This window comes from Zootermopsis nevadensis, unplaced genomic scaffold (assembly GCF_977971745.1).
Source record: "Zootermopsis nevadensis isolate Lab colony 2312 unplaced genomic scaffold, Znev_1.0 Znev_ptg000007l, whole genome shotgun sequence".
NCBI lineage: Eukaryota > Metazoa > Arthropoda > Insecta > Blattodea > Termopsidae > Zootermopsis > Zootermopsis nevadensis.
Window position 1 is genome coordinate 208894 of NW_028259139.1, and position 14232 is coordinate 223125.

Sequence of the window (14232 nt, forward strand, 5' to 3'; positions counted from 1 at the left end):
CTGTAGATGTTCAGGGAATCTTTCACACAGGACGGTCCAGTTCGGGATAAAACATGAGGACTCCTAGCAGCGAAACCTGGCATTGTGGTCTTCCGAATTATGGCTCCGCGCAGTTCTGAACGTGGATACCAACGTGTTCAGGAACTTTGTTATACCCTGAAGTTGAAGACTACATGCCGTCATAATCTCTGAGTCCCGATTTCACAATTTTATTAATTCCTTCCAGTCAAATTCCATGGCAATAAGAAAACAAAGAACATTCTAACCTAAATCGTCTTTCATAACCCAGGGATTTTTCATTCGACAGAATACAGGACGTGTCATCGACTATCTACAGACCTAGGACCACACTCTCGCCCTTGATTATCAGCTTGCAACGGCAACATTTGTTTTTGGCTGTCACCTCTGAATTACTTTCGATAATAACCAAGGCCACAGAGTGAAATAATGTTGCATTTACCCAACTCGTTACGAGGCTTTGAAGCAGAATCTCTGTATCGATAATACCAGTCTTACATTACTTAATTACAGGAAATATTACAGGAAATTACGGCATACTTTACAAAACGGTGTCATGTGTGATAAGAAGTCAATTAGTAGAAGACACAGACACTTTCACGCGTTAAAAGTGTTCTGTAACAAAAGAATCGCAAAACATGACACACTGGGGAACAAAACTGAAATGACACGGATTTCAATGGCATCGGTCCTTCCTCCTGCGTCTGCGCACTGAATCTAAACCGACTGGAAGCTTCGCGCCTTCCATCCATGATCTCTCCTCTCTACACTTGGCACGGGGACAGAAAATCGCAAAGCTGTCTCCAGCCACCCGCAACATCGCTTTACAGCTCTTCAGCTTATGACACACGCAGTACAAGTAATTATAAAATCTTGCAGCCAATTCATGCCTCACCACCAACACCATAAACTTCACTCGGAGTAGTTACAAACGCATTGGACTGCCTTACTAAGTTCTGACATCAGAGAATGGCTGAGGACGCCAGAGAAGTAGCAGCTCCGATATATCTCGATACAGCCCAGTAATCGAACAGCGAGAAGTTCGTGTACAAAAAAGGGCAATTTATTAAAACTTTACGTCGCTAAATTTGTACTGAACGTGGCGGGCAGTTCTTAATCAGCAGGTCCTTGGCCCGAACCCCGGGTCTCCTTACAGCCTCTTCTCGTGTTCTTCCCTTCCGGAAGAAAACACCCGGATTGTGTCTTTGCGCCATGACTACTTCCTTCCATGTCGTTCACAATTCGGTGTTTGTTAGCCAACGACGCCGAATGAGACGCGCTCACGCGAAGCATCCTCAATCGCCTTCTGCGTGCGTCTCCATTACAAAGGTCAACTGGTTAATGGCTGTTAACGAAATAATCTATTTACACTGAGAATCTTACGAAACCCATAAATAAGAAATGAAGACTTATCGACTGCTGCAGTTGCCGCTGGGCTCTATAAGGTTAAATGTCGTCATGTATTGCCATTCTGATGACAACCTGTCTGGAGCTTCATCTGCATTTACGTTCTCCGCATAAACGTATCAAATATTTCATTCCACTGACAGATGTGGGCAGACGACGTCATTGCACAAATTTAAAATGTAGAATTCAAGTCATTTAACACTTCACACGTCACAGAGCTGCTGTTTCTGTAAATGGCCCCAATAAAAGTTGCATTCTTTCCGTGCGTTTCTGCTCCGTTATGGCCACTGAAAGAGTCCTCCTTGGACAGGGACGCGTGCAGGCGTTCTTTGCTTCGCAGCGCCGTATTGTGTTCTGAGATCCAATTCGAGGAATCGGGACACGTGCTCAGAAGATCCATTGTCTGACGAACGGGTCTGAGGGTTGCCTAATGCGTGAACGAAGACAAACAGATACAAGGATCCGACAGCACGACAGCACGCCAGGGTGTGTCAGACGTGTTTTATTAACCCCTCAAGGCAGCCGAGAAGGAAACTCGCGTGTTACATGTCGGCCCGACAGGACTTCACATTATATTCTCAAGCAGCATCAAGTCCCGTACTGGGTTAAATGAAATAAACAGCTCTGTAAAGAGTGTTGGGGGAGGGGGCCTCTCTTACGTAAGAGCACGTTGCAGGCCCAGATCCACGAGATGAAGTCTCAGCCCAAAACAGCAGTAACAGAAAAATCAGTAGGATCGGACAGGAGTAGTCTTTGCACTACACGCCAACATTCCAAAATAAATTTTCGTTCCTGCACTGTCGTGGTCTGATTCGCTGTTGCGAGATGCTGGTTGTACAGACAGACATTCTGAAATGACCTAACCTAACGTAACCCAAGCCACCATATAGCAAAATTATCCAGCCTAACCTCACTCTAACCTAACCTAACCTAACACACAAAGGAAGAAAAGAGAAAAGAATACAAGATCATGTAAGAACGTTCGTAATTCATTGCCTAGATTCGTGAAACAACAATCTTGTTTACGCCGAGTCTCAACCTTTAGAGCCAATTCTTCTTCTGACAAAGAAGAATAAATGGCGTTCCAAACATCTTGGAGGTTCCACAACAACAGAAAATGTATTTATCAGCTGAACAGCTATGAAACGTTTACAACCATTTAGACCATGCACGTGTGTACCAAGAGGACATGTTGACGTTAATAACAACGGTGCAAAATGTTTGCTGACATTCGGAAAAAGAATATGTCACATGCGAACTGAGGAAGTGTTGCACATAAATCTCCTACGCACACACATCACAGAATTACGGACAAAAAATCTTTGTCAGAAGTGGGATTCGAACCCACGCCCACAGAAGTGGACTGCGACCTGAACGCAGCGCCTTAGACCGCTCGGCCATCCTGACTCGGTCTGTATCCTCCTTCTGACCACTATTTACATGATAATTGCAGGATAAGGTCGTCGTTCATGACATTAGGCGACGAGCCAAGTGTCATTTCAGGGACGCTGCCAGAAAGCCGCTGAATCTCCTCTTTTCCTTTATCCGGGGCGTACCGGGGTGGCAGAGGGCCCACAAACATGGACGGCGGCTGCGAAGGTGCTGAATAAGCCCCAGCGATAAAAAGGCAATATGTAACGAAATGTGAGAACTACCTCCTGACGCTGGAGGATTCTTTGACAGTACCTAAGCAACGAGGAACTAAAATTATCCGAGGGCAAGACCCACTGGCGTGCTCTTGCGGTCACAGCAGAAAACCTCCTTCTGGCCGACAGGACAGGGGATTTCTTGACTGGTTGAGCGACCATTAATTTTCCAAGGACTCCGCGACGACGGTAAATAATAAGAAAGCTTTTGTAGTTCTGGTACACAGCCATTCCATGAGCTTGTCCAATGTCACTGGAAGCCGCTGACTACGTGGTCTATTTCTTGAAGCAGAGCTCCTCGCTGAAAGCCACGGAGACTGCTCCAAACAAGAAATTCTCTCCTCTCCTCTCATTGTCAGCACGTTCTTCTTTTTGGCGTAGTTTCAAGGTCGCACGAAAAGGAAAGGACAGCCAGGCAGAACGTACACGCGGTTTCCTATCCAACATGGCCAAGGAGCGCAAGTTCGAGGACAGTCAGGTGTTCCTGCAACCACAGATGTCGGAAACAGCTGACGCCTTAAAACTGAGTGACGACATCGAAGTAATGGAGAAAAGTAGGCTAATCTAACACTAATCTTAATATTAGCCTTCCGTCTATACATAAATCTTCGAGATGTTTTCCTAACTCGTGGCTAAATCAAGGAGGATGACACAGTCGATGGTGGAGAGGAATGACCACAACTTTAGTATAATATTAAAAAGACGGAAACTAACCTTTCAGGGCTTCAATAAGGGCGGCGTGGAATTTCTTTACCCACTGGGCAACCGTCAGTTTCTCAAGAGACATGCCTTTGAGAGAAACGTTTTGCAGACGTTCATCTACAGTCGAAATCCTGACCTCCGGTGCGACAACACGGTGGTCTGCAGTTTTCAAATACGTACACCCCTGAAACATTATGGCAATGGACACGGGGTCGTTGAAGCCGTCGGACACACAGACGCGTCCTCAAAGATGCTGACCCACAAGAAGCGACGAGTTGGAGCATCGCTTCGGACGGGGGGTGCGTCGCATTAGCAATGCTCAAGACGTGGCTTCAAGGAGCAAACTGACAACTTCGGTGTTGAAAGAATTTGCGCAAAATTCGGAATTAAATGCAGACCTTGAGAGAAGCAATTACGAACACGTTAATGGACTTTCGGGGTGACAAGGGGGAGGGGTAAGTTCTTAACTAGCTAAGCGAGTATTAAATTATCAAGAAGAAGAAGAAGAAGGACGCTGATTCTTGGAATTACTTAATTACAAACGAACTAGACGTCCTTACACATAAACGCAGAACAGAGAATTTGTATGAATTAGGATCCAGGGCCTCTTAAATATAAATGACTTTGTTTGTGAGTAACTTTGCTAATAACATGTAAATAAAAACAAAAAGTAGACCTATAAGTTGAGCCTGCATCATCAGGACTGAGGAATTCTAGAAATGAATATTATTGAAAGTGGCTGCTGTATGTATGTATTAGATGAACCAGAAGAGACAGACGCCGCCAGCGCCATCTTGGTTTGGGTCACATTTCCTAGATTTGCATGAACATCGCCGCGGTCTCCTATCAACAACAACAACACCTGCGATTCACGTATGTTATGGCAATCGGTTTGACGAGTAGAAAATCTGCACACCGGCGTGATAATATAACAGCCAGCAACTCTGCATTTTTGTATTTATGGGATTAGTTTAATTATTGGCGTAAACAGAGATCAGCTAATTTCTGAAACACTAATCAGTTGCTGTTATTAACGGTGAACTCCTGGTTTGTTTTTTTTTGGTACGGACTGAATTCTTAAATATTCCAACAATAAAAAGCTCTTTTCTCTCCTCCCCCCCAAATAAAATGCCTCTCACATTGCCCTCGTAGTTTCTCGCCTCTGATCATCCTGAGGCTCTCTCCTTCGGCGTCAAAGGACGAAGAGTTCATTCTGTAAACTCTGCAAAAGACGCAATCGAAGGAGAATCGACTGGCGTTCAAATTCTGCTGACTGCAGTCCCCGTGGAGCCGTTGTTACGCAGAGCGACGGCGAGCTGGTCTGGCCAGAGGGCGAGAGCCTTCTCTTCGTCGCTCGGCCTTGAAGGCGACAGCCACACGTAGGAGAAAGACGGGAGAGAGGTTCCGCACGAGCTGCCAAAGCGAAGGCTAGCAACTGCAGCAGACAAACCAAGAGGCCTTCCTCCTGTTCCCCTCCGAAAATTCTATTTCTTTATTCCGTCCTTACTACTCCATCAGGCATGTAATTCTGTGACGCCTCTGAAATTAGATTTTAAACCATTGTCTTAATTATCGTCTATTCCGATTTGGGACACTTCACTTCGCGAAACTTAAAATAAGTCGAAAACAAATGAATAAATGGCCTTTACCACGAAATACTATTCACTGGGTGTTCACCCAGGAACTTGTGCGGCAACAGAACACATCTAGCGAGCGTGCTGCAGCCCGTCATTAGTTTACGGACTGAGGTCACGTGTCGCAGACTTGTGCCGTTCTTAGCTGCAGCTGTATTCTGGTGGTAGCGTCTTTCAAACACCAGTGTTTCGCCAACTCTCGGCAGTCTCTCCATGTCCGGAATAAATGACATTTTCAGAGCTATCAAATCGAGGAATACGAAATAGGCGAGGCATGTAGCACGCGTGGGGAGACGAGATATCCATACAACACTTTTGGTAAAAACGTGTGAACGAAAAATAGCATCTGAGAGGCAGGGGCAGCTCTGACACTTGATTAGTTGTCGCCGTAAAACGCGAAGCTGAATTAACACTTCCCACGGCTGCCATGTTGCTGTACACCACAGAAAATTGTACCTCAGCAAAAGAACTTTACAAAGACTTTCAAGACCCTACATTAAAGACTCGTGTCTTCATATGAATCGTTCGCCGACCGCCATGTTGGTATTATTCATGGTAAGAAATTAGACAGTGGAAGAAAGTGGCACGGAGTTCGTATCGGAGTTTCTTAAAAATCCATAATTTGGGTCATGTCTTATAAGGGAAATCGAAATGAGGTCAAGCTGATATATGACCTTTTCGCTGTTCTAGATAAACTGCATCGACGTTTCAGGGCAAAATGATAAGACACACACAGGCGTCTCTTAAGCTCTTCTTGCCCGCAAACACACGGTCGTCGTCTGTTACTACCAGAGGGTGATTCACGCGGCGAAAGCCACAGGAGACCAAAATATTCGCTCGCTTCTGCAAGAGGCCAGCTGGACAGGTGAATCCCGATTTGCTACTGCACGGAGCGCTGACTAAGGCCGCTGTTTGACGACGCCACCCACGATAATCAGAATGCAACTAAATCCAATCAAGTGCCTGGCGTCAGAAGAAAAGCCGAGCACAGGTCAGCGCTGAAAAGAAGACAGGCCACGGAGAAACGCAAATCCGTAATCGCAGAGGGCACGACATGGACCGAAACCACAAAATAGAATTGGAGTGTGGATAAGACGAAGGCTACGTCTGCACAGTAATTAACACATAATTAAAAGAAGAGAAACAAAGTCGGAAACCTAAATAGTCGCTTTGCTGAAAATGTCGCAGTTGCTGCAGATGGTATCAGCAAGACAGAAGAAATCTCAAATGGGCGAATTTCATGCATTCGAGCTCTCCGCGTCGTGTGGACGTGAAGGGCCAACTTCACTTTCCGTGTACATAAACAGTAAACAGCGTCATGTTTCGGCATCAGTAAAATACGCCATCATCATAAATGTGTAACACATTTCTGACGAACTCACCACAAACAGATCTGTAACAATATGGCTGAAAGTTGAGGCAGTATGTTCCGCCGAATCTCACGGCGGTGAAAGCCTCAAGTCTCAAACACGACAGCACACAGAAGAGTCCCTCAACGCAATCCAAGTCCCGAGAACGTCTTCCTCCTCATTATTCGGTGGGCCTCCCAAGAGACTTTCCAAACTTGAGAATAATTTATGCCCCTGCGGGGAACTGAACCCCGGTCCACGCCACTGACTCCGGTTCTCTCTCTTAATTAAAAACGATTAATCTGTTCCTACTTTCGTTGCGCATTCAAGAACTCTCGAGAACTTCGTCTAAGAAGCACAGATCCCTTTTTCCTCCCAGTTTTTCTCATTACACACTCTTCGTCGCTACAAATATTGTCTGCCCTATATCCGTACGTCTCTTTGAGATTCATTATTTAATTACTTCAGGTACGTCTTAGCAAAAAAGAAAGAAAGAAAGTCGAAAGGCACGCAACAGCTGCCAAATAAGGCAGATTTGATACTGGGCGGTGCACTAGAGCCGTAGCAGACATTTTAATTTTCACTGACTGAAAGATTTTAAACACGACGTGACTTTAAATAAGTACTAACTTTTATTTATTACACGCGCCTCTGCTCATAAAACTCGATACACGCCGCCTCCATCATGACGCATTGCATCTACGACGTGACTCCTTTTAGTGGTCGCTTCACAAGCCGTCGACAAATTCCGAAAAATTCGCAAATGAAATGGGCGCGGACTTCACGGGAAACGCCCAAATAATGTTTGGTTGCGCTCACAGAGGCATCGACGCTTTCAGTAAAAACGCCAGATGGCGAAAAATGTTTTACTTCACAACTGCTCACACCGTTCGACAGTTCTGAGAAGCGTTTTCAATATGGCGACTGAAACACAATAAGGACAGAAAGTGGCTGAAGGTGCCTTTCCGTCAGAGCACCGCAGTAGATCTCCGTGGTACCAGAGTCCTGTGTTCATGAGCCTACTTCCTTCATTACTCAATATCCAATTCCGAATCTCGTCAACAGAACGAGTCGAGACTGTAATTAAAACGGAGTAATAAGGTCGCCATGTGCCAGAGGTAGGCACGTTCTTCTTCTCCTTTTTCTGTTGTCCATTACGCTTTATTTGGACACATCTGTAGAGAGCGCTCAGTAAATATGTACGTACGTACTGAGCAGACAGCAGGATTTTCCCCCAAACGTTTCTGACGGGGATAAGCTGTCTCTGTTTCTTAAATTATAACTCTTCAAACACAAGTGCGATTTATATTAAATTCGGTGTTATAGTCACAGCCCTGAAGTCAACGCGACTGAAACAAAGAGGAAGATCTTTGAAGCAGTCAACACAACCACGCGACGCGTATCGACAGGTTGGGTTAGGTTATGTTAGGTTAGGTTTAGCAAGGCAAGTTGCATGCCCACACAAAAGTAATCTAAAATTATAGTTTCTTTTAAGCCCCATTTTGATATTTTGATTTTATGAACTGCACAGGAGCAAACATTCCCCGAATTCAATGTGCTCTTAATTTCCCCGTAAACGTAATTTATTCATTATTAGCGCCGTTCTGATTTTATTTCGTTAAGTACAGTCATAATTAATGAAATCCGGAATAATATGAAACACGCAGACAGCGGAGGTAGGATTCAGAAACGTCGTGCTTCTACACAAAACCCGCGTTCTTATGCTCCGAGGTGCGTTCAGAAGTCGTCTTGCGTGCGATCCATTACAGACTTATGCAAAGTAGGTCTCAGTGAGAACGGACAGATTATACCCACCCTTCTGCCTGAGGAGAACCATGTATGACGCCGAAATGCTTACACGGAAATAAAGAAATGTTTTAAGAAGACGCAATTCCACGTGGTCTAATATCGTACCAGGCAGAATTATGACGACGAAACGGTTTATAAAATAGACCGTGGCGACGGACGTGGCTTTCGACTTTGCTGTCTTCGGGTACGGTGATTCACGAAGAAACGATGTCTGTATAAGTGTTCCGTAAATGCATGGCGAAGAAATGCGTAGCTTGGACATCAGGAAGATGAAATGCTCTGTGCTACTCAACGGGTTGGAAATGCGGCTCCGAAAACAAAGGCCCTATTTTCTTCCGCGGCCCACACAAGTTGATCTTGACATCCCGCTCATGTGAATGTATGTAGTTCACAGTCATCACACATCTTGAAAACGTGGCGCTGTTAATGACGGCTCACAGATAACATGGCCAAGCCGGAGTAGCAGATTACGGTCCTTCGATTCCAGGTAGAGGCATGGTCTTCGTTCCGCCAGACTGATTCTGGTCTTGCGTCCAACGGGGATAGGGCGCCCACTCACATGCGCCTGACGTCGGGTCTAAGAATGTCTCCCACATTCGTGTACGTGTCGCGGTTCTTACTGAAGCACCGGGTAAACTTCATCTCACAACAGCAGAGAAGAAGAATAACGGAATCTGAAAATAACTTCCTTCTGGATGTCGTGTACATGTTTCGAATGTGTTTACTGCCTCCATCATCAGGGCGATGAGTTATCTGAGCCATTGTAATTTTATGATTAAAATTTTCGAAATATCAAAAACAGATGTTCGAGCGGTGACACCAATTATTGAGCAGCGCGAAGAGCGAGTTTTCTTGGCATCTTGCATCCGTTTGCTCCTGAATGGACTTAAAGAAAGCACTGTACTGAAAATGACCTTGGTGGTTAGCCAACTTCGCTGATAACAGAGCGAGCAATGGGATGGAGTCCTCTAGACATTTCAAGGTGAAGCCATGTTGGAGTACGACTATTATTAAAAAAAATGTGGCGATGTATCAAATAACAAATACATTTTAACACAATGACAGCGCTCTGTTAGGTCGTGGGTTTTGTACAACCCTCAGGCAGTTCTGGCCTTGTGAAGGGGTGATCCCTCATACAGCGAACTCCATAAGCAAACGTAAAGTTTCATCATCTAAAAATTATGCCAACAGCGGCAGCGATCGAAGTGCCTGAGAAAGAGATAGCTGTGTCTCACTCTGTCTTCAACCCGACCTTTTGAGACACAGACAATTATTCTGTTACGGTCACTGAGTTTTGGCTGGGCATAAAAAAATGCAGGAGTCCGCTGTTCCGTCTCAGGTGACCCGTGGGATAGGTCGCGAGCCAAGAGTGACCCTGGCGAGATTTACAAGCGGTGGTAAGTCAACTACGAAGCACGGCCAGACAAGGAGGCATAACTCCAAGCGTCGTTGAAATAAGCAGGTCTTCTGGGTGAGGCGCCCCGTGGTCTGGCAGAAGTTTACCGACGTTTCAGAGGTCCCTGCTGCCTTCGGCGGCACAACTCAGAAGACAACCATGGTTCTCCTTGTCTGAATTTACAGCAACTCGTTCAGCCAACAATCTGAAGCTACTCAGGATAGTGACCAGCGGCGGGATTTTGTGAACGCGGTGACGAACCTTCAGGTTCCGTAAAATTTAGGGAATTTCTTGGGTGTCCGAGCGACTGTTGGCTCCTCAGAAGGACTCGGGTCCAAGGAGCGAGTAAGTAATTAACTCTCTAATGTGACGCAATGCAATGTCAAGGAAGAATGTTAACATACAGAAGGAAAAAAAGTAATAAATATATTAATGACAGAAACAATCGTCTAGAAAGAAGGAAAGAAAGAGATACAAGGAAAAGAAACGACGAAACAAAAGAAACAAAATAAGACAAAAGCAAGTCGGTGCAGAGACGGAATTTTAAGAGCCGGTGTTAAGTGCATTTCGTGCGCACTTTTCACTCTACAAAATACAGTCCCAATGCTTTTTACTCGTATTATGACGTCGTAATTATGTCCTCTTAAGCACCTGTGTGTTCCTACAGCCTAGCGTTCGCGTAATTACAAGACAAAATTCGAAAAATGTTTTCGAAGTTACGCACGGAGATGCCTCGACGCCTGCAAACCCATGCAGGAAGGACACGCCCCTTGAGTAGAAACTGAATATCTTGTCCCGCCTTTCACCTCCGTAAGTTTCTTTGATAAAGTTTTATTTTAAATACTTTGTAATTCTTTGCAGCTGTCTGAAATGCAACGACATTTCATATTGAAATGCCATCCTCCAGCCAAACTGAACAACTATTAAGCTATAAATTACTAGACGACATGTGATCTTTTCATCAAACAATTGTTTCTCAGTGCTTCTAGAAGTTAACGCAAGGAACAGCAAAGGTTTGGAGTTTAGACAAACCGGAAACGCGGCGACGAAGTGTCTCGATAAAATCATGGAACACGTAAAATGGCTTGCAGCTCCGTGTCCGTGTTCCTTCCAGCAAATGCACAAACACGTGGCTACACGGACTTTCAAAATGCGTTCTGAGTGACTTAGTAAAACATGGACAGAGTTTGCTTAAGACACCAACGTTTCGGAGGTCCTTGCTGCCTCCGTCATCAGGGCGATGAGTAAACCTCTACCAGGCTACACGGCGCCACAACCCAGAAGACAGCCATCTTCGTGCATCAAACATCAAACGAAGAATAATGAAACAGGGTGGCAGGACCTCATGGGCAGCGACGAATGAAGGGCACTGAACCTTCGAGTTAATTCTTGATCCTCTGGAGTACTATTACTGAAGGAGTCAGCTGCAGTTCCTCCAACTTAAAACGCGTGTGCTGGTGAAATATTAGCTCAGCCATTCTGGGAAATTAACTGTGAGTTTAATAATACACTTCATCGCCTTTTATTCGTCCTTCCTATTGCGGTGAATCTCATTAATTCCTCTTCATACGACGTTTATTTTATTTTATTCTAATTCTGCATGTTGGGTGTTGTCTGGCGAGCTTCAATCATCGTCTTGTTGCAAATGCACGCTGCACCGGCCGTCTCGCCACTGCCGTAAACAAATGAAGAAAAAGGCGAACTCCCGTCGGCTCCATTACTCCACGTCTGGAAAGGTCCGATGGATATGGTCTCTCGTCTTTCTTACTTGCGATCGTGGAAGTCCAAATAGTTCGCTTCGACATCAAACGCCAACGAACACAAGATTTGTCTTACGTCAGCATCTGACCGTCTGTGCGTTCAACAGGCATTTCACGACATGTGCCCCGAACACTCTACCGGTCTGGTAATTTAAGCTTATCGACATTTTTCTGCGTTCAATGCACAAGTGAACTCGTACTGGGGTTGAAGCCAGCACACGTCATATCCGATAACAAACGGAGTGGATTAATATTTGGTATTTGGGACGTACGCTATATTTGTCTGAATAATTTAATGTTGTTTAATATCGGTGAAAATAAAACTAATTTATATGATGCTCAAATGAAATTGTATCCAATTACAGCCATATATAATTTTTTGTTCAGGTGAATGCAAATATAAAATTATGACGCAGAACAAATATCTGACGAATGGAGTATTAGTTCTTTGAAATGTTGACTTAATCCCCTTCTGCAAGAACAAGAAACTTCTTAACTGACGCTCCACAGGGGGTAGAAACGAGATGCACTCGATTCCAGAAACCACAAATTGAGGTTCCAAGGGCAGACAAGGTGACGCGGCTTTGACCTATAATGGAGTCACTCTCAGAACTGCGTCTCACCAACCCACGGCGAAAGCTCCGAACCGCCTCTGCACGCATTTGCCTGGAGGAAACTCCTGTTGACGATCATCCACCGCATTTTAACCTTACAAAGTCATACCAAGAACCTTGATTTAGTCTTTAAAAATACCAACTGCTTGTATTTATGAGCAAAGGAATAAAAAGTATGACATCAGGGGTGACCAAACTTCGGTCTGGGGCCAAAACTGTCCAAGGACAACAACGACGTGTGTCGGCTCGTGTTTCACGTGAGTCTACCTCTCCTGCTCCCGTGCATTCGCTCGAAGAAACTCGCTCGCTTTATCTCGCACCTGCCCGTAGTAATTTCAGTGTCATGGTTCAGGAAGGAGGAGGGCGAAGCGGTGGAACTTGGCAGGGACCTCAAAGGAGTCGCCTTAACCACTGGATGTATCGGCACGTTCACCAGGTGACCTTGTTTCTCCCGTAATGGAGCTGTCGTATGCAGACTTGTGTGAAGTCTTGCAACAGCACTCAAAGGTCAACAATCTGTGACAGGGTTTACCGCGTGCCCTGTCACTAAAGAACTGAGTAGCGTGTGGCTTTAACGATCCAACTAATCAGGCACACACACATGCATGCAAGAAACCTTCAAATATGACCCTTACAAAACTTTATTTAACTCGACGTTTCGTCTGTTCCTTATTCATCTCTATGCCATTCTCCGTCATGACATTCTGTCCCTTTTTATGACGTTTCAAGACGCAGCGTTCGGAGAATGTCACGACACTTATCGGCTGCACTATTTTACAAGGAAGACCGCCATCTTCGGACTCGCTGCCTTTAAAACCTCAAATCATACCGAGAAATATGCTATCTATTTTTAAAAATAGAGCAGCTCTGTTCGGAAGGCATTTAAGGCTGAAAATGATTCCTGTACAAGGCAGTCATTCCACCGAAGCATTGCATTCGAATTATCTGCGTGTTTCATGATGTCGACAAGAATTGCCCAGAGAGTTTTTCTGTTTCTAACTGCGAAAATTTCCAGCTTCTCGCGTATCAAACTGCGATGAAGAATTGTCCCGACCAGGACAGTCGCCATTCATTGGATCTTGCGTTATTTCCCAGAAAGGCGAAGGGTTTACCAGCCAGATCAGTCGATCCATCTCTGATCACGACGGGACAGCGGGAGAGTTCATTCCACTGCCGTCTTAAGGCGATCTTCTGCCTCTACTGATCTAAATAACTCCGTGCAGCTTCTTGAGAAGCTTATAGTTACTCAGCTGGCCAAGAAATACCCCTTCATCGCCGAATTCACACGTTTCGTGTCGTGTTTTCCCGGAGGGCCCCGCCACTGTTCTGTGTGCTCAGTCAGATGTATCCACGTGGTTAAAAAGCAAAGTTCACGGAGAATGTCACCTGTCACAGTGACCTTGATAATGAACAATGCCCTCGCATTGGTGCCCCGTTTATCAGGTTCAGCGCCGTGCCTGTTTGTCCCCACGGTCTACATAAATATCAGTTATCAGCTCTTCCCGCACTTAATCACTCAAAGAATTCGCACTTTGGCTCATCTGGGGGCACGTCAGGAACTGACGAGAAATTGAAGTGTACGACGCGGTCTGCGTCCGAAGAATTCTGAGCCTGAACAAACGCGAAATGCACTTACAAAATCAGTAGCTGGCGTTCGTTTCCGCAGTATCAAAGCACATTACTAACTCCATCAAGCAAAGTCGTTCTTGAGAAGCCAACAGTCGCTTAGCTGGTCAATCAATTCTTCGACATCTACGGAATGAAAATGGTAATTATAATGATCATGACATTCCACCACCCAAACGATCTCTGCCTGAGTCAAACAAAACCAGAATCTCTTTACTGAAGATTCTTTTTAATAATATCCATATGAATAGCATAGATAAGAGGAAACTTC

The 14232-nt window shown here is 45.1% G+C and overlaps 1 protein-coding gene and 1 non-coding gene across 2 annotated transcripts in view; both read right to left on the reverse strand.

The window, feature by feature from the left end:
- Positions 1-14232, reverse strand: part of EcR (Ecdysone receptor) — a 223356-nt gene that overhangs the window by 142419 nt on the left and 66705 nt on the right. The window lies entirely within an intron of this gene.
- On the reverse strand, positions 2749-2832 carry TRNAL-CAG (transfer RNA leucine (anticodon CAG)). The gene has a single exon. It is a non-coding gene; the product is annotated as a tRNA-Leu (tRNA).